Source organism: Aythya ferina (genome assembly GCF_964211825.1).
Source record: "Aythya ferina genome assembly, chromosome: 2".
NCBI classification, from domain to species: Eukaryota; Metazoa; Chordata; class Aves; order Anseriformes; family Anatidae; genus Aythya; species Aythya ferina.
The window spans coordinates 50,612,997-50,632,022 of NC_140297.1; the positions used below are offsets into that span (position 1 = coordinate 50,612,997).

General features: G+C 38.7%; 1 long non-coding RNA gene across 1 annotated transcript; it reads right to left on the reverse strand.

Moving 5' to 3' along the window:
- Positions 1-1,209: 1,209 nt before the first annotated feature.
- LOC311430682 lies at positions 1,210-13,256 on the reverse strand. Its single transcript, XR_014688938.1, has 4 exons — positions 13,057-13,256; positions 4,841-4,972; positions 3,026-3,172; positions 1,210-2,480 (listed from the first exon to the last, which is right to left on the reverse strand). It is a non-coding gene; the product is annotated as an uncharacterized lncRNA (long non-coding RNA).
- Positions 13,257-19,026: the final 5,770 nt, after the last annotated feature.

Consider the following 19,026-nt stretch of genomic DNA (forward strand, 5'->3'; position numbering starts at 1 on the left):
ACTGTATAAAGAACTAATTACATTAGAAATGGCACGAGAGCATGGTGTCCTGAAAAGGTGACTTGTGGGCAGTAATGCATTGCTAGGAAAGAACATACACTGCTTGTGTAAAAATAAGGGAGATCACTGAAAACTGGCAGATTTGTGTTCTCAGCCCTCAAAACCACTAGTTTCAGAAACACACTTGCTGGATACATAAAGGAAAAATGCTGGTATGAGAAAGCCTAATTTTATGGGGTCAGGTAATCCTCAAGGAATATATAGGAAACCCAGGGAGACAGCCCTCCCCAAAGCAGCTGGTCGACAGGGAATCTAGAAAGCCTTGCTGGTTTACATCTCTCTCTTCTGAATTTCTCTTTCCCACTCTCCAGTGTCATACTTTGTAGATTAGTGCTCATGAGACATTCAGAGTACTGAATACATTGGGAATACATTGTTAATAATTTAAAAAGTACTTTTTAAATGAGGGAAAAACAAAACAAAACAAAACAACAACACTGAAGGCACAGACTTTCAATGGAATGCTTTTTACACCCTCTTTCAACATCAGATAGTATTCAGCAGAATTTCAATGTAAAAAAAAAAACAAACAAAAAAAACAAAAAACGCAACAGCTGCATCTATGCATGCATGTAATGTATACACTTCACTATAAAACCTATGTAATGAAGTCAGAAGTGAATAAATTTAATTCTCTTTCACAAAATGGGACAGATCCTTTGTTGTGACAGCATGGGATCATTTCCACAGGCTTCAGTATCAATTCTTTCTTTGTCACCTTCTTTGGATTTGCTGCTTTTGTTAAGCTTGACAGACAGGGGGAAAGAAGCTTCCACTTCTCTCATCAGCACAATTAATCACCATGCTGCTTAAGTCAATGAAAACTAACTAAAACTGGGTCAGGAACTTTTGGCCATAAACTCACTAAAGTTCAGTCAGCTATCCTTAGTAAATATCTAATAGCAGGAAGTAGGGGAGGAAATGGAAATTGAAAAGTGACTTGAGATTCCTGATATCCTGGACATCCATGATAAATTACAGAACTTCATTGTGTAAACGACTTTCCATAGAAAGTGCTCCAACATTTGTATATACCTAGATGCTTAGCTCTAAGCCACATCAAAAATCACAGCATTTAAGTAGAAAGCAACGTCAGAATGTGCTTCAAAACTTAAAGGGAAAAAACACAGGAGATGGCTACACAAACTTAAAGGGAAAAAACACAGGAGATGGCTACACAGGTATGTAGCTAACTACGTGTTCAAGTGATATTTGTGTAAGTCTTCTAGTTAAAAATTAAGACAGAATAGGAGAAAGAGCATGTTTGTACTGGAGACTGAAGCATTTCAAGTATAAATCTGCATGGAGCTAGAGGTTAGAAGAAGAGAAATGTCAGCATCAATAAGTTTACTTTCCAGTTAGGTGAAGTCCCAAAGTCAAATTTAACTGGAAGTCAATAAATTTCACTGCTACCGAAACAGTACGGGCCACAGCAGTTGTGTAAAATCACACACTGGGCATACAACTGTAACAGATGCAAATAGCAATTTGCTATCAGCTGGAGAGTAGCCATGACTTACAGCAAAAAACATGCAAAACAATTTTATCTTCAAGGTTTCACAGAAAGGCATAGAGTAGCAGGAAAAGCAACTAACAAGAAAAAGGGAGCTAAAGTTAGTCAGTCTTGTATATCCTTTTGCATCGTAGTTCCATTTTTTTCCTCTTCACCAAAGCTTTGCTACAGATTGAACAGGAACAACTCTGTTGAAATAAATGGTGCTCATCACAATAACTTGATTTATCCTCTGTACTGTACCAAAAAAAGCTCACCATCTCAAGAGTAACTGGTGTCTGTCATTCGTCTGTACACACCTGCTTTCTGGCCAATTTACAGTGAATGACATTTATAGTGTTATTTACCTCACTATCAAAACAGACTTCCAGAATCTCAAGGGTCATCAAAAGTTTGCAGGAAGTGAGTAAGTAAAATTGTTTGACTGAACCAGATTGCCAGCTCTCCACCCAGTCAAGGTCAAACAGCTGTGGGGTTGTGTGTGGTGTGGTGGTTGTGTCTTCTTTTCATCTGCACTTTGGTGAAAACGTTTTGCATTTTTTCTTTGCTGGGGGGGGAAGGGGAAAAGAAAAAGTATTTTGTCCCTATTACCTCACATGAAGTTGGAAAAAAAAAAAAAAGAGTAAATACAAGTATGTCCAAGAGATGGGTGCAAGATCCTGGACATGAATGTAACAAGCTTTTGACAAGGTACCGCTAATAGTTCGTGATGACATAAAATTGTATGTCCAACCTTTTAGCTGAAACAAAAGGCGAAGGAATCTTTAGGGCAGTGCAACCACTGATTCATCTCAAAATGAGAAGTACTGATTATTATCCTAGCCTAGGGGAAAAACTGCTTGTTTTTGTCACAGTAAATCTTGAACGCTTTTCATGAAAGTTTCTTTCCTTAATGAAGTATTTCTTCCTAAAAAAAAAAAAAAAAAAAAAAAACAAAAACAGGACAGCATGTTAATACAGCATTTCAGATTATAGCACTTTAGATATCCTTAAAGTCAGGTTTAATTGGGGCAATTCGCTCTAGTGAATCAAAAGATGACATTCGTCTCCACTGTCTGGTTGGAATGCAAAACTGAAAGCAGGGCTGAAATGTCAAGGTAAAATAATGCTAATAATTATTCTGAATGCTACATTCCCCTTGACCTTGGAATTTAAGAGGCTGAGATGAAGGCCTTTTGTCAAAAGTCAGGAAGTCACCTGGAGACTTCATTGACATTTATGATTAATACAATCTGGCAGCATTAGAGCAGGAGATACAGAATATGCTATTATTTTCTGGCATGAGGGTAATTTCATCTTATATTGTTGTGGGATCTACAGAGAGTACAGAACAACATACCACCTGTAATATTACTGCTAATGTTCTTAGGTATGAACATGAACAAGCTTAAAGTGACAACCACAATCTCAATAAAATAAATTTCATATTACTGCCATTAAAGAGAAACAAACCTTCTGCATTTCATGTAAGTAATGATTTCTCGTAAGACACAAAACGCAGGGCACAACGAATCCCACAATCCAATTGCTTCACTGTTATGTCTTGTCATCACAGCAGATTTTCCACTTCATTTGCAACTTAACACTAGAATGATAAGCCTGTGGGGTGAAGATTTTATGTATCAGTGTCCTGAAGCAACTCTTACAGCCTTTATTTGCACCTCACACATAACACAAGATGCCTCCCCCACTGATGGCAAGCACAAGGCAGGGAAAACACTTATAGTCCTTTATGGTCAGTGTCAGAGGAGACTCAGTACACACAACTCCCATAAAAAACACTGGAAGGAGACAGCTCTCCTTTGCACTCCTCCTTCAATTGGATCATACTCCAGGCAAATCAAACGCTGCAATTGTCAACAAAAGGAAGAATGAATGCAAATATTTGTTAATATCTTTGCTGCCACTTACAGAGTTAACCTTGGCCACATGTCTACCTTCCTAAGATTCAGGGAAGTAACTTATTGACACCTCATTGAATTTACAGGCTTGAAAAATTTTAAAATCTCTCAGAAATTTGGCCGTTTAAATTTCATATACACAGGTACATTTAAAGATAGAAACACATTGAAGATGCTGGCAAAAAAAAAGGTTCTCAAAAGAATATACCCTAAAAATGACATGCAGCAATTAAAGCATGACTCATTCTCTGTCTTGATTCAATGCTGGGCCTTATCTGTTTGAACTAGAAATAAAATAGTGGACGAAAAGAAATGTAACATGGGTATTTAGAGTAAAGACGCAATTTTCTTAATTTAGTTTGGTACTAAAGTAATTAGAAGAAATGAAGACGCTTCACTTTGAGGCCTGTCTACTGGACATGTATAAACCAACACATTTTACCTAGCTACATTCTTAGCTGGAGTCCATGCAAATCTTATACAGGTATTTTCATAATGAACTCCTACTGCTCATAGCGCCCATTATAGTGCCCACTAATAAATGGCAGAATTTTTAAAGATGGTCCAGTTAATGATTGCAGTCCCTAGATGGATTGTTTATAGGCTTTAGCTTATTAAATGCTCTGTGTAAGTATCCTAAGCCACATCTGAAATATCCCATTAATAATTTTTATTAAATTAAGCCTGGAATTATTCCAAAATATTGAAGACTTTTCCATTCAATGTATTCTCTGTGTTAGTCATACATATGAACTTTCACTAAATGCATTTCTCTCTCAAGAATTAATATTAAACTTGTGGATTTTCTGTTAAATACAAGTAAGTTGAGACCACAGAAATGTAACTGTGTTTTAATTGGTGAAAACTGAATTCATATTTTGACTTATGAATTCCATAAATCCTATATAGGCATTCCAAAAAGAATAGTAATACATTGCCTAAATAAAACAGGCCAAATTTTTTAAAATGGGGGAAAATATACAGAGCGCTACATGACTGTTTGGTTTGAATGTTCAGTTACTGTTACACATACGCACATGAAGTGGCTATCTACATATGTTAATACAGCAGCAGACACGAGAAACAGCCATCTGTATATTCTATATTCTAATTACATACGTAAATGTAGTAATTGCCCATTTATTTTCCAGGAATATTTGCATAGGTTTTCACATTCTTTTCTAAATAAATTCAGCACATCACTGGATGAGCTTTTTCATATACACAGGCCAGGGTTTATATTTTTAACATTTGCATTGAAATACCAATGCTATCAGGTTTTCTCCAGTGGAGAACTGGGCTCTCTTCTCCAGCCATGGAGCCTCTCATAATTTAGGTGAAAGCTGTAGCACTACAATGTACTCACCTTTCCAGCAATGGCAGCCTGAGGGTTTGGAGTACAGAAGAGGACAACTGCACCTTCACACTTCGTTCTCCACTAAACCGAGCAAGATCACAGGAAGATGAAAGGATGAGATTAACTGGAGCCCAGAATGTGCTGCAAAAGTCATTAAGCATAGAAAGCTGGCTGGCAAAACACAGGAACTTCTGAGAGAAATGGTCCACCTGGCCCAGTCTGTTGGACATGAAAGAATCCTGCAAGCTGCTGCCAGACTGTTTTCTAACCTTTCCCAGCTGGAAAATGGCCAAAGTAAGGCTTTACAAGAGATTGCTCTGCCCACAAGAGACCATTGACTAAAGGCACAGACCTGGACATTTTTCCCTGTGACAATTACTGCATTCAAGCAGTAGCAGCAGCCAGGACCATGACTGAGAAGGGGACATCAATCTCTTCTCCAGCCGGGTAGCATTTTGAACACAGTTGTTTGCTGTGAGCAGCCAGCATACCATAGCTTGGAAACACTTAAGTTTCAACCTAAGACTACAAGGCAGATATTTGACTCAATAACTGGTGTACTAATTCAGTCGTTGCCCAGACCAGAACTGCTCTCAGCAGCTGAGCAGGAAGCTGGCTAAGGAAGCACAGGCTTAGTGACAAATGCTTAGCCAGGGCTCCCAAGCCTGCTTTCCTCAGTTACTGCCAGAAGCAGTTCCTAACAATCCCCATGATTTCCAATTCAAATGTTTTGAAACATTCACACATGGGCATCTAACATTTAGATAGTTGTAATACATAGAATCACAGAATATCCTGAGCTGGAAGAGACCCACAAGGATCCTTGAATCTGACTCTTGGTTCCACACAGGACCACACAAAAATCAGGCCATATGTCGGAGAGCATTGTTCAAGCACTTGTTGAAGTCCGGAAGGCTCAATGCTGTCATCACTACCTTGGAGAGCCTGTCCCAGTGCCCGACCACCTCTGGGTGCAGAACCTTTCCCTAACCCCCAGCCTGACCCTCCTCTGCCCCAGCTCCATGCCATCCCCTCGGGTCCTGTCGCTGTCCCCAGAGAGCAGAGCTCAGTGCCTGCCCCTCTGCTCCCCTCCCCTCGTGAGGGAGCTGCAGGCTGCCATGAGGCCTCCCCTCAGCCTGCTCTGCTCTGGGCTGAGCAAACCCAGGGACCTCGGCCTGTCCTCATATATCTTGCCCTCTTGACCCTTCACCATCTTTATATCACCAATTTTACCACTGAAGGTGTCGTTTATTTATTTATTTATTTTTTAAATTTATTCAACTTACTGAGTTTCCAAATACCACCAGGGCCATGCTGCTGTAAGAAACTAATATGCTTGTTTCTTAGAGGATAAAAACACCTCATACCCTCAGTAAAAGAACACTAAAGAAATTAATGAGGCACTTTGGTAGAGAAGCTGAAATTTTCTGCTCACAATCCTGAGATAGATACAGGAAATTTCTATGGCCAGTAACACAGCCTTTGGGACCTACAGTCAACCATGTGCAAACATGATAGACCAGTCTGAAGATTAGTTAGGAGACACTAGTGTTGAAAAGTGCCTGCAGCTAGTCAACCACATTTTGCCTCAACATTTCTGGATAAAACAGAAAATAGCATTTATAAACACACATTTTTGTGTGTGTTTATACACACACGAAAAGGCAGGATTGTGGAAACAGGACTTTATACAGTGCAACCAGTCCTGGAACATGTAGACAAGTAAAAAATCAAATAAAAATAATTTAATAAAAAATAAAGAAGGAAGGAAGGAAGGAAGGAAGGAAGGAAAAAGCCAACAAATGTATTAAAGTCTGAAGAACTATAGGCTGGGTCTTCTGAAAGATGTTACATGCTTCTACGAGTTCCCTAAACCATATCTAACCTTGAGGCAAAAACCTGGAACCATTAAAAATATACAAAAATGAAAACAATGCCTGGAGGGCTTCCCAAACATCCGTGCCCTCTGTAGTGTCCTCATTGCATCTTCTCAACTGACAAAACCTGAATCTTCACCAGTTCTCCTGGGAACTTCCAAGTTCTTCTCTGCTTAGGCTCTGGCATGGGTTACAGTGTCCTAGATGTCAACAAGGCTTGCCCATATACATCTGACAGGGTTAGGTACTTTTGCTTCTTCCCTCTATTCTTCTAACAAAGAGGGAATACCACAGTATTCAGACAGGTAGTCTGAATTGTAGCAAGAGGAAACGTCAAGGAAGAGGGATTTTAGAACTATAGTGGTCTCTATATACAACTCTCCTACCTATTCCCTGTGAAATGAGTTTAGAAGGCCAAAGATCCTCAGACTTTTCAGTAAGGTTTCTCCATGAGGAAATAGCTTCTTAGCAACTTCTTTGCCCTGACCTAATAGATGTTTTAAATTCTTTATAGTCCTTCTGCTTTCCAGTAAAAACAAAACAAGCTGTTTAACTTCATTGCAGCCTGACAGTTAATAGCTCCTGCATTGTCTCTTAATCACACTGAAAGGTCTGTTGAAGGATGTATCATTGTTTAACTTCCTGCTAGCTTTTTTTTTACACAGCCTTCCATTAAACTAAATTAACAGTATTCATATTGGAACCATAATTTACAACTTTTTAAAGAGACGTGACACAAATCTTTAAAATCATAAGGGGACCACAAAGAAAGTGAATGAAAGAAGGGTTATCCTAAATCTTTCAAATCAAGGACTAGGAGATTGTCAATGGAACAGGCAGATGGGAATTTCAAAGCAAATAAAAGGAGGTGCTTCTTCATATAGTTTGCTGAGAAGGTTGCTGCCCCTTCCTAGCTGCAGAATGTTAAAATTTACCTGCCTCAGAAAAACAAAACCAGGAGAATTCACAGGGAAAAAAAAAATATATATATATATATATATAAATAAATAAAAATCCACATCCATCCCCCACTCCTCACATCTATCTAAAATAAAATCCTCAAATTAAATATATGCCTCCTGTTAGGAATGCTGTTAGGAACGAATACTACACTTGATTTTAGCTAAGTGGCTGAGAAGAGATTCAGAGAAAAGACAGTAAAGTAGTCTGACCCAGCATGGCAGTTCCTACAGTCTCATTACGGAGCTATTCCATGCCCTTTGCAACAGCAGCCTGCCTGTGTGTGTGTCTGTGGAGTAAAGCAAGGACAAGACAAACAAGCCACCATTCTATACTAACATCATTACTGGTGTAAGATATGAACGAGTGGAAGAAATATGTGCCGTCACATTGAAGAGTATAAATCTATCTATTTATCTAGATAATTCCTTTCTTGACTGGCTAAATTTATTTCTGTCCCAACTACTATTTTGCTTCTTTATTTCTCCTTTGCTCTATGACATGCCAGCACACTTTCCTATTCCTCCAGAATCTCTCAATTCTTTAAAACACAACTTTTCTATAGTTACTTCAATCTTGCCATCCCTTCAGGTTAAAATATTAATACATTTGGCCTTTTGACATCCCCATGTGATTTGTGTTGTATCAATCCAGATTTATAAGTTTTCATTAGAGAAAAATAAGTGCCTTATTCAAAGGCACATCACATTCTGTGATATTTGCAGAGAAAACAAAAAGCAGGCCCCAAACATCTTGTCCTATGCTCCATCTATATTGCTGCATCTTTCAAACTGGAAACTAGAAAAATCTTTTTGTTGCTTTCAATCTGAAGGCAGTTTCCCTCATTCCTCTTCCTTTCTGAATGATGGTAAATCTAGCAATTCTAGTCCCCTGAATAAAGTGAAGAGGCATTTGCTCAACTAGCACATCACATCCTTTTTGGAAAAAGAATTAAGACCCGCTATAACTGGGAATAACTGCTTAATGAAATATTATACGTATTCTAACACTGTGGGTCAAAGCAATAAAATCCGGAAACTCTTTCATTCAGATACTCACAAACACTCCTGTATTCTAGTTTGTCTGCTACACACCAATCATGATGTGAGCCACAGTTAACTGTCCCTGTGTCCTCCAGCCACTGCAACCCACCTTTTGGAAATTATATTATTTATCTCCATGGCCCAGTGAAATTTATGATGCAAAAAATGTTCCAATAATATTAGTTCACCTTTTTTGTTCCAGACAGTACAAGACACCAACCAGGTTTGCCAATAAAACATCATCTTGACAGTCCCTTTTTCAGATTCTTCACTACCAGACTAAGGTGGAACTATCTGCAAATGGTGGTTACCTTTAGATAAATCCTGCTAGGTACTAGCTATCTCCAGTCACTGTGCCATTTTAATTAAATGAGTAAAGACAAACATCCCATTTGAAAGAAAACTAGTAACTTTTGAGAAATAGGGAAGGGCTTGATGAGATGATACCATATTATAAAGCTTTTGTTGTGGGCAAACAGAATCCTATAGTTGAAAGTAATTATCTCATCAAGTTCCACCTCATTAGTATTGAAACGAGACATCATAATGAACAGTGGACTAATAATTCATCAATGAGGATTTGGTTTTAGTCCAGCTTTCTACATTTTCTGTAATATATTTGCTGGTTTCAGCTCATCACCCCCAACTTCACTGGACAAGATGACACACCTCTTCATTCTCTATTCATCAAAAGCCGATGGGTGAATTAGTAAATTAGATTAAATTTCCTTTCCCAGTGCCAGAGGGGCACTGGGAAATTTGCATGAACTCCCTTCCCAGGACACGGCGCGTGGAGAAAAGGGAGAAGCAGGAATTGTCAGAGCAAGTTCAGTTTTGCCCCCTGGACCTTCTGCATTTTTGTGGAGGAGTGCAGAATGTATCAACACACCCTCTCTTCCACTCCAAAAAGATAGCACTATGATGATAAGTGGGAGATCACTTCACAAATTAAAGTTGGCTACAAAATATTTTGGGACTATCTGTAGTGAGACAACCCTCTTGTAGATGGAAAATGGCATAGTAGAGACTACAGAGTCCACTGGTCATGCTATTACTCAGGCAGAAGATTAAACTTTAATACTTTCCTTTCCTTTCTATCCTTCCCACTGTGATCCCTGCCCCCCACCCAGCCTGCCCTCTAGATATTAGATAACCCAAACAAGAAAGAGAAGAACCTTTTTGACAGTAATGCTGAAATCCTTCTGTTTTGTAATGCATTCAAATGGGAATCAGACCAACTGGATCCTGACCTATTTATCAGACTGAAACTCCTGCTGGGAAGTATCAATAAAAAGGCCCACTGGGAAGTAATTTAGACTGGTCCTGGTTATTAAGGGAATTGTGATGTTGAGGATAGTTATCTTAAGGAAAAAAGAAAAAAAAACAAACAACAACAACAAAAAAAAAATAAAACAAACAAAAAACACAAGAAAACATTTTGATATAGTCTTATTTCTTGAATATTTATCTATCCAAGGTATGATAAATTTTTACTGCAGTTTTCCTTTAAAACAAGCTGGCAGGTCAACTTCCAGTGGCAAGAAATAAGCCTGCTTCATTAATCTAACCAGAACACTTAACAGACCGCTTAACAGAAGTTGTTTCTCTGAGGTGGCCAAGGGTCTTCACTGGCAGTACACACACAATGGTTGAAAGTCTGCACAGAACCCTATCATGTTTCCCAGATTTCCTAGAGCAAAGCAACTGCAGACTTTTTGGCTTTTATTATTATTATTGTTGTTGTTATTATTATTATTATTAACAACAATAACAACAAAACTCAGGAAAGGTAAAGTAAAGCTCTTTAAAAAAAAAAGCTCTCAGTGGAGCTTTCACTAAGAACTATTCAAAGCAAAACATTTTCAAACCTCACAGCTTCAATCCAGCACAGATGCAATGTGTGGCAAATTAGGCAGCCCCACACTTGCTCCTTAGCATGCATGTTTCTACCCAGCCTTTTCCCACAGTAGGCAAAGTAAGGAAGTTTTCAACCTCCCTGCAAAATGCTGGGTGTTTGGCTTGTTTCTGCCTTTTTAAAATGAGCCCTGACTGAGAAGTCTCTGTCCTACATTACATTTTTGGCAATTTCTTCAGGGTGAGGCACGTTGTTTCTCTCTGCAGGCCTCTAATCCCTCCCTACACTGACTTAATATGAAGTAAAAACACTTTACCAGAGAAGCCCATGGTATGAAGGTCATGTTACCTTCTGCCATCCTTTCCATCTCCCAATTTTTCCTACGAGTCTATATATCCTTTTAAATCTTAGGTCATCTTTATGGTGGTGCCAGCTATTATTACAAATGCAAACTATTTTAAATGTGTCTGCACACACACCTATATACTTATATATATGCATATTCTCAAAACAAAACAAATTAAAATTACAGTCTCTTCACTGCAACAGATTGAACACACTCAGGGAGATGAACACATTATGGGATCAAAAGATAAAGAACAACAACAACAACAAAAGAATAAACTTATTTTCACTTTGAAATCCAGTCCAGTGGGCAGGAATCATTGAGTTAAATTCTCTGCTCTGTGTTACATAGAAGGTCAAACTACATGGTTCCTCTTGGCCTTAAATGCCTATGAAAAAATATGCCACAACTCCCTTTGCAGTGGAAAGTAGGATATTTGCTTTACCCCTCATGTTGAGAACCTGCTCATGAAATCTGCCAGAGCAATAGATATTTTTATTAGTAATTTCAGATTAAAAATATTAAGCACAGCAGGCAAGAAATTCACAGAATCGTTCAATGTTGTTCTTAAAGCCTGTATCTATGATTTCATCATTGCTGCTAAAGCTGGTGCTGTTTCCATGGCATTCCTGATGAACCAGTGACCCAGCTTCTAAACAATTTATTTATTTTTATTAATATATTGTTAATTTACACATTTTTCACCCATTTATGCTAACTAGAGTTCATTTAGAAGAAGGATCTTTCAGTTTATTAGCTGAGAGCACTAAGCATGCTTCAGGCTTGAAAGCATGAAGTCAGTTTATACAACACAGGTAACCTGTACCTTTTAACTTCTCTTAGGACAGATATGTCTCAAGTGTCTTACGTGCTTGCAAAACAGACTTCGCTGAAAATGTCTCAATAACATCTAGAAATATTTATTTTACCTTACAGTTTATTTTTTTTAAGGTTGTGTTCACAGGGCTGTGGGATCTAGAACATGTAAGATTTTGATAGAAAGTCCAAATCGTGTGTATTTTCTTCCCACAGGGCTCTGATGGTTTGTGATTTGTGAATGTTTCTTGATTTTCAGTGATCTTAAATACACATTACATAAAGATTTATCAGCATTTTATCCAAGATTCATAATTTTGCACCTAATTTTAAACATCCTCCTCCTCTGTGCTCTGCCCCAGAGGCATGAGCTTACCACATAAAGGTAGAACTAGTCAAATAGACAGAGAAAATACCACAAGACCATACATAAACCACAAATATAAAAGTTTTTTTGCTTGGGAGAGGGGATAGAAGGGGAAGTGATAAGACCTGAACAGGGAGCAATATTTATTTTAAAATATTTTTTTGCTTTTCCTTTGGATTTTCTGAAGTGGGAAACAATATCCAAAGCAGGTGGGCATGGGCTGTGTTATTAGAGCAACACGATTTAAATACTATCACTCTTTTAAGTAATATGCTCCAGTACAGAGTAATGGAAGACATTCTGGTAGTCTATCATCATCCTGAAAGAGATGCTGTATCATATTTTTGCCTGGATCTTGGGAGGTGACATATGAGTGGCTATTATATTCACTCTCCGGTCAAAATAGTTGCAGGGAGAGGATACATTGCTTTGAGCATCTAGTAATAACACTTTGCATAAGCTTTACTTCATGGTTATGTATACTGTCCACTCACTGTTTTTTTGCAAGATAAAGCTGATGACCAGGGGAAATCCTTATATCATTTACAGTTCATCTAAAAGTATTGCCAGCTCCTGGGATTCAAATATCACGAGTCAGCCTCTCCAAAATCATAAGATTTTATTAAATGTAAAAGGTAATTACATTTGTTGTTGTTGCTGTTAATTCAATTTAAAAGGAAGGAAAGAACTCTTATGTAGACATTTAGGTAGAGCTTCCAAGTATTTATTGGCAACCACAAGGCAATCTGCTTCATGATAATGCAAGCTAAGATCCTCATACATTTAGGTGATAGGTAGCGTAACTGTGAAAATAGACTGAAGTCACACAAGCTTGCAAGAAAATATGATGCAGTCACAGATGTGAATAGCCACACTACTCAGCTCCTCTAACACCCTTTGTTGAGCAAGGAATTAAGACTTGATCTTTTATTACCCAGGCGAGGAAAACCCGCAGACTTACCCCACATGATGTGGCACTTCCGTGCTCCTACAAATACCCCAGTGAAGAGATCCAAGCAAATGCAGAAGCCACTGATCTGCTGTTCAAAAAGCTCATTCACCATTCAAAACTAATTTTTGTAATCACTTCTGGGAACTAGGAAGAAAAACAAACCCACAACCCATCAGAACTGCAATGGCAATGCCAGCCCACACTTCTCCAATCACCATGAAACAGTAACTTTTTATTGAGCAAAATGAGTTCAGCTGCAAATGTAGATAGACTTGCAGCTGATGGGACCACCTCAAAACTGCTTATTCGGAATGCCAGAGCAGCCTTCACATATGTGAAGTGCAGCACAGGGAGAATCTCTTTAAGCTTTTATTTTGCTTTTTGTTTTCAGAAATACTTACTGCATTTCCTAAAGAGTCCTTCCTTGCTGAAATACTTCTGGATTTTTCTACTACTATTCATTTTAAATGGGTTTCAATATTTGATAAGACAGGTTAGAAAGAAAAACTAACTCCTAATAGATTGGAGCAATTACAGACTACAGGTTGGGATTGATTGATTGATTGATTTTTGTAGGTTACTTTAACTGTGAGCCTGACTGATTTAGAGGTCAGCAAACAGCCTGTTCTCAGGTTGATGGTGCTTTTTATTTTATATTAGAAAATCTCACAGTGCAGGTGGAATTTCTCCCTTCATGGATTTGTTCTACAGCATACCAACAGTACCTGGTTATTTGTGCAGAATTTGAGAATATCTGGCAAATACCATGCCTGCAAGAAGGACCTACTTGCTAGCAGTCCTGGGCATGAGGAGGCAGGGTGTGCAAATTCATTTTGAAGAGTTAATTGGATTCTAATAACTTCAGTTTTTTTTATTTCTCTCTGATTTATTAGCTAAGGAAGTAGTGGAGGAAGTAAGGCTACTCTTTTTTTCCTCAGCTAATGGAAGAGTTTGGATAACACCATGCTGGGATTTGGAGGAACAACTTATCATCTATTCTGTTCTCTTGGGAACAGAACTGCAACACAGAGTCACTCTTCTTAAAAGATGAAGTCATTCCTTTTGGATGACAGAAACAAAGAGAATCTCTGGAGGATCAAATCTGCTTTAACCGTCTACTGTATGTGGACTTCTCCTAGGGAAACATGAGCAAGGCTTCAGCCATAACCACTTCTTCAGTGACCTACCACTGAAGTAAATAGGTGAAAAAGTACTTTGTAGGAAACCACAGCATCATGAGCAGAAGGCCTCTATTTCACTATGGAGCTGAGTGAAATAAAGAGATGCTGATCAGAAAGTCTATTATAGTGTGGGGAAGTCATTATCATAATCCTATTCATTGTTTTAGTGACAACAGTGTAAGAATTATTATAAAAAAATGAAAGTAAATCTTAAAGGAAAAAAAAAAAAAGCAGATTTTTTTTTAACCATTATTTTCAGAAATATGGTTTACAGTATTGAACCACAAACCACTGTTTCAGGCCAGCTAAGGGACTGGAGGGATGGATGGGGAAAGCAGGAAATACTTAGCCCATTTTCACAGTCGGAGAAAGCCTCAGCTTTCACTAAAAAGAAAAGAAACATACATCAAACAAACTGCCAGAAATGAGGAGAAAGAATTTGGAAGAATAAATCTCATATACTCCACACCAAAATAATAGGAAATCAAAAGGAAAAATGTTTATTTTTGATGTTATTTTCTTGCGATTAGATTAAGAAAGATACTATGATATCCAACAAATTTTTAGGGGTGGAGTTGGGGAATAGCTTAGAGCATTGGCTGCAATGTTGATCAAAAAATAAAGAGAAAAGAACAAAAGCAATGTTTTCATAAAACATCAAGTTGTGTTTCCCACATATTTAAGACTGCATCTATTTTGTAGGTCAAAATGACCATTTGGTCCTTACATTAGCCGAATCCCTGATCTGTAAAGCACAAAGGAGACCTTGGTGAGGGCACCTTCTGGCACCTATCTGAACAACATCCAAAAGCCTCCACTGCCGAATCCTCATGTCCTCAACGTGGTGGTGCCCAGCATCTCTCACAGTGCCAGGGACAGGCTCTGTGGTCATATGAGCTCAATGGCATATGAGCTCTTACATATGAGTCCATGAAGTGTTCCTGTTAGACACTAGTGTTTAATGTCCTTCTACTTGTTGCTTTGATTTGACCCTGCTTTCAGAGTGTTAATGAAGGGCTTTTGCTTTAGAAAGCCTATTTTTTTTGCCAAGCCTGCTTCTGTCCCCTTCCCCCCTTTTTTTGATATTTATAACTGCAACACTCATTTACAGTTGCATAAGTGTAAAGCAGGGTGTCTTTCTGGATTTTCACACATCTGCCCACATAAAATTACCACATTAGTAATTACCTAATTGTCTAAGTCAAACTGTAGTGAACAGAGATTGCTTTTGCAATCCTGTTACTTCAGAATGCCTTAAGACAGTATAAAAGTATGAGTACCAGTAAAACGTGTTTTCCAGAAAAAAGAAACAGTTTTCCTTGCATATTCGTTGCAAGAGCTGTATCTCCTCCTCTGTTTAGTGAAACTTAATACAGGGTAAACATTTTTTGTCACAGTTCTAACTTAAATTGAAATATTGCACAGCTCTCACTTTGAGAAAAAAATAATTTTGTCAGGTTAAAGAAAAAAAAAAAAGTTTATCTGTTCTCTTTCTCAGATGCTCTTTAGGATACTAAGAAGCCTAACCTTTTACTATCACATTTCTGCCCAGTATGACTGCAGAGGATATACAAGCTCTGATTTTAAACTTGTTTACACATATTTCACAGAGAAGAAATGAAGGAGACAGAAGTAAAAAAAAATGATTTTCCATGGTCACAAAAGCTGGTCCTAGAAGCACAGCTGGGTGTCAGATCAGGACCTCTTGGCAGCCAGCCACAAAAGATGTGCAACAGAGAAAAAGCATTTCCTGTAAGGAAGCATTTGATTTTCAAAGTTGCGTGAAATGTTCACAAGAAAACCATGTAAATGCATGCTGGACTTGGAGGGGAAGAGAGGTGGTGTTCATTAGAAACTGGAAACCCTCATGTTTCACCAAAAGATTTGCTCGTCACAAGCATTGCCAGCTAGCCTGAGGTGATTTTTATGTTTTGTATCAAAACTAAGTGAAAATTAAGTCTCTAGCAGTTTCAATGTAAATGTGCTTTGAAGTTCATTTCAATGTGACACCAGTCAAGCTCCATGGATTATGAAGGATTTTAGTTCACACAGAAAGAAGGCAGTATTTTCCTGAATCTCTGCAAACAGGCTAGCGTGTACAGTGGTGCTGTGGATGCTCACTCCTGCTGCCAGCATGCGTGAAAGCTGCAGACATTCCCCTCCTTTCCCAGCCCACAAGCTGTTTGCCATCACCCCATTGCCAGGATTTGCTGCCCCAAAGGCAACCCACAGGGTGCAGAGCCCTCTGCTCTGTATCAATGCAAACCCTGCACAGACATTTTATGCTGCTTTACAGAGATTTGCAAGATGGTCCTTCGAATTACAAAAAACATCTAAAAATGGAACAAATGTTCAGTGGAAACCAGCACTGTGCATTATTGGAGGTGGAAAACAATGCTTTTACACTGCAGCGGTCGTGACAGGTAAGAAGACAGGCGAAGACAAGCCTTAAAGTAAAAAAAAAAAAAAAAAAAAAAAAAAAAGTAGCTTAAATTTCTGGAGAAAGGCAATGGCAAAGCAGAAAGAACAGGAGACATGGTTTAACTTAAGCATCTAGAAAGTTGGAAAGTCATTGTTGCAGGAACACTGGGGGTGGACGGGGTACATCTGTCAGATTTATGAGAGGATGGGTACAGTGATGGAGCCGTAACATAACAACAGCTGAAAGAACAACAGTAAAGCTGTAGTTGTCTGGGGTGAGAGAAAAGGATGTATTCTATAGATGGTCTGCAGAATGAATGTATGAGTCTGGGTTATAAATGGAAAGGGATGTCAAATGGAGACTAAAAGGAAAAGAGAATTCAGATTCACATCTTTCCTAATGATGAATGTGCATGGTACTCTTCACGAAAGAGTTGTAATGTGTTTTGGTAGTGAAGGGGTTGGTGTTGCTGGCCACTGGAATACAGAAGAGCTAGTGCCAAAGGAGCACTGGCTTCCGTGCGCTTGAGGATAAAACTGTCCTCTGAGATGGGACTAGCAAAACAGATTAAATGAAAAAAGATGTACTGAACTTTGTCTAGAATGAGAACAGAGAGGAGGAAGTCCATGTGGAAATTGCAAGAGACATATTCAATCAGTTTATATATGAATTTAAAACTAAAATGTAAGTGGAGAGAAAGGAAACTGGATAATAGCTTGGATACACAAATTTATTCAGAAATGTTTATTTTTAAAGGGTGAGAGACTTCTATTTTTTCTTGTGACTAGACAGAACTAAATGAAAGTGAGTGCTAAGAAGGATAAAAGCAGCAAATACGGTGAAATACAAGAATAGAGACACAGTGACACATGGAGGGGCCATGAAGGAAAGCAGGTCAATAACCTTGCTATGGACAATATGAGCTGTGGAGGAGAGCTGTGGAAGATAAGCAAACAGAGGGAGGAAGACAGCTCCACATCTGCTCACATCCCTTCATTAGAAATTTGCATAATCACATGCAAAAAAAAAAAAAAAAAAAAAGAGCTGGCCAAGCCGGAAAGGGTCTGAAAGACTGTCAATGGTGATGCAAAAGTTTTGTTTGTATAATGCAATTGCAGTCCTACACATGTAGAGAACTCCTAATGTAAGATTACCTTAAGTTCTCTGTTTAAGGCTATCATGCCAATATTAAGCCAAGTTCTGGTGTTTTCTGGTTTAAGAAACAGGGCTTCTAGCAATTTCTCCTCCTCTGCTCCAAAGCTCCTCACCCTACGCTTATTTCAGTGTGATCCCAGCTAGAGAAAACATAAGGGAAAAAAACCAACAACTTCAGTGATTAAATAGCTTGGATGCAAAATAAAGAGGCTGCACGATATTTTACTTACCTTGTGGTGCAAAACAACAACAACAAAAAGAACAGGAGAAGGAAAGATTGAAAATGTAAAGTTTTTACCTCTTAAAAGTGTTCTCCCTCAATTAACCTGAATCCACACTAATCCTGGACAGAGTACAGGAATAGCTGACTTATCTGCACCTTGGCTCATGTTTCTTCAGCAGCCAGGGCCCCATTCCCCCAAGTTCTCCTGGTGCCTCCTCCAGCATCATGGCACCAGATGACACCTGGTTATGATCAAACTGCAACTTCTGCCATGAGGTTGAGGAACGGAGTGCCAAAGGCATCATGCTTATGTAGGACAAGAGATCTTTCTTTTGATTGCCTTGTATTTTTGCTGGGGTGTGAAACAGAAATCTGCCCATGCCTGTTCTGCTTCCTGCTGTCAGGAGGCTGCTCAATAATTTGGTTCTCTTTCTCTCAAGGAAGCTCTGCTGGCCTGCTGCTTGCTCCAGCCAGTTACCGCTGCTCAGCAATGAAGTCCGAAGTGCCACAGACTTCCAGGGGCCCCTTGGCACTGGCTCTTTTGTGTTCCAGTGGCCAGCAGCAGCTCCTTAACTCTTCAGCAGCCAACGCTCATTACCATTTTTCTGTAATTAAACAGTGCTGCTTGTTCTCCTCATTAGATTATCACAGCAAACTGATGGTTATTTGAAGGAACTGCCACGATAGGAGACAAAACACTGGCAACAGATAAAACAAAAGGATGCACACAAAGCTCTTTAATTAAACTCCATGAAGGGATATGAATTCTAGCAGAGATTTTAGTTACCCTGCTGAGCCTCTGTCTGATTAGCTACAATGCATCTGCTAGCTTTCCTAGTATCCATCTGTACCGCTAAAGAGAAATTTATTCTGGCTACACAAGATGACCTCAAAGATGTCAGTTATGGATAGCATAATAGTTTATGTATGTTGACAAAGTGCTTCAGAGCTCTTCTTGCTGTGCTGACATGAGGAACCATCCTTTTCACATATAACAA